A 2,895-nucleotide genomic window follows, 5' to 3' on the forward strand; every position below is an offset into this window, starting at 1 on the left:
AAGAAATTCTCAGATCCAGTTTGATTTGATACTCCCCATCACCTAAATGTGCCACAGGATTTTTTGTATCCTATTTTCTCATCTACTTTCTCCCATCCATGATGGCTTTCTCCAATTTCTTACACATTAAACTTCCTATTTTAGAAACAAATTAGAGTAAACACTTGAGTTTTTGTAATTCAAATACCACTTCCCTTTCACCTTGTGGATTAACTTATATTTTCCTTAGGGAATTATATATTCCCAATTCTCCCTTACCGTGATTTAAATGGCACTACCCTCCCCCCGCCCCCTTAACTGAAGAAGGCAGTGGACTTAGCCATTTGCAACCCACATGTTCCACTCTTCTGACTACAGATCAGTGATGGTCACATGACTCAAGTCAGTCTAATTATATATCTGTAGGACTGTAGCTGGGTAACCTGGAGGAAAGGATTTCTTTTTCTAATGTGCTTGGGAGTTCTGTGAATTTATGCCTGAAACTGTAAGGGATGAAATGTGGAAAAAGTTTGGTTGATACTGTTGGATGGGAAACATTTTTCTCTATCCATTAAAGTTCTTCTAGGTGGTCTAAGACCCAAATTGACATGAGACAGATTAACAGAAGAAAATCAAACAAAACTTTAATAACATGTATATCTCCTGTATACATGGGAGAGACCCAGGAAAACTGAATATAACTCCCCAAAATGGCTACAGCCATCACCTTAAATACCATCTTCAGGTAAAGACAAAAGAAGATACTGGGGAAAAGAAGAAGAAGAAGATGTAGGGGGCGAGGAGTCAGTTATGGCAGATTACCAGGAAAAGCATAAGAAATAAGAGTAAGGTTTTTATGCAGATATGTCCATGCCTTTTCCACTGATAAGTTTTTAGAAATTTAAAGTCCTTCCCTGCTCCCTGGTACAGCTGTGAGGAGACACCCTTACATATGGAGATCTCATGTACATATCTTTTACAAAAGAGTAATTTCTACTTGATTTTCAGAGTCTTTTTGTGTCTGCAGTTTCTTAAATATAATCAGCCTAAAATTACCAATATGCCAAAGAAGTATAGTTTCAGGTGGCAAAATATGTACCCCTATACAGTACAATGACAGTGAAGAGGTATGCAGAGAAAAGAGATTAAGTGAAAAACATGAGCAAAAGAAAACTTGGGTTTTCAAGACATGGTGAGCGCCCTAAAATCTAGCCTTGCTTGAAGCAATTTCTTCGCTTAAATATTTGCCCTGCAATTTTTCAATCAAGGGAGCCATCACATCCCACATCTCTTTGCCCTAAACCAAATGTTTAGAAGGAATAGTTCCTGAATGATGCACACTTATCACATTTATATCACATTAAGTATGATACATATTTTATCTTTATAAAATCAAGATTGCAGTTTTAAGATATAATTTCTTTTAGAGATTGCCTTAAAACATAAATACATAATAGTCCACTGAAATGGTTTATATGTGAAAGAAGTAGACATTGATAGATTTTATTTTCCTTTTATCTCATGGTTCAAATTTTTAATTATGAAGTTACATTCATCTAATACAAACGGGCATAACATATACTAATTTTTTACTATTAAAGGTAGTATTTTGCTCGATTAATTTGGGGATGATTTTATTTTCTTCAAGCAGTATCACTCAGTTAGTGTTCTTCATAATTACAATAAATGTCACAATTCTAGGTAAAAACTTAGACAATATCCTTAAAGGAAATTATTTTATGTTTTATATTATTGAATAAACACATATGTCCTTGACAAAGAAAGTTTTATATAAATAATTAAAAAACAAAAACATATTTTCCTACAAATCTTTCACTTTTTTCTCAAAATAATTTAGTCATGAAAAACTATATAAGAATATAGAAATGTAATTGCTATTTTAATAATTCCATTTTCACTGTTTCTTAAGATTTTGTATAGAATCTTTGCTATATTTAATTTTCAGTCCTACAGCCTGTTAGATTAACTGCATATATAAACTATTTACCTTAATCTTAGTAGTGACTGGGGGTGCCTGGGTGGCTCAGTTGGTTAAGCGACTGCCTTCGGCTCAGGTCATGATCCTGGAGTCTCTGGATCGAGTCCCGCATCGGGTTCCCTGCTCAGCAGGGAGCCTGCTTCTCCTTCTGACCCTCCCCCCTCTCATGTGCTCTCTCTCTCTCATTCTCTCTGTCTCAAATAAATAAAATCTTAAAAAAAAAAAAATCTTAGTAGTGACTGTGCCACAGATACGATTATTTCACAAATCATCTAACCAAGCATTGTCCTAGGCTCTGTCAGAGAATTGTTAAAGCATTAGGAAAAAGCCCCTCTTTTAATGCAACAGAGTAGGGACAAAAAGATAGATTATCCAATTATATTATGATTCATGCAACTTTCATCATTCTAATGCATGTTAGCATTGAGGTAGGTGTACAGATCCTATTAGTGACAGGAAGTCACATAACTTTAGGTGCCACTGTAAATATTTCATATTCTAACAATACAACTTTTCCTTATGTACATTGATTTCTTTTTCTGTACCTGAGGCAAAATTTTCATTGCTTCCTAAATAAGAGATATGAGAAAATACAATATAATGAGCAACAAGCCTAGACAGGACTAAGCTTGACTAATGAAATGTTCTATAAAAGATGTATTTTCTTTAGTGGCCCAATTCTGCATGCTAAAATATTACTTTCATTCTGAGTTATGGCCCATGAGATTGAACCACCTCTGTATAACAGTATCAGTAAGGAAAATTTTTTAGGACTTATAGAGACAGCTAAAACACTAATATATATGATGACTAAGCCTATATTAAATCATAAAAACAAATACAGTTTACTACACAATTAAAGCATGAAAATATATATAAATAGGCAAAATATTTACAGGTAGGTTTATCTTTAAATC

Source organism: Mirounga leonina, unplaced genomic scaffold (genome assembly GCF_011800145.1).
Source record: "Mirounga leonina isolate KUSES-001 unplaced genomic scaffold, KU_Mleo_1.0 Mir_169, whole genome shotgun sequence".
In the NCBI taxonomy this organism is placed as follows: domain Eukaryota; kingdom Metazoa; phylum Chordata; class Mammalia; order Carnivora; family Phocidae; genus Mirounga; species Mirounga leonina.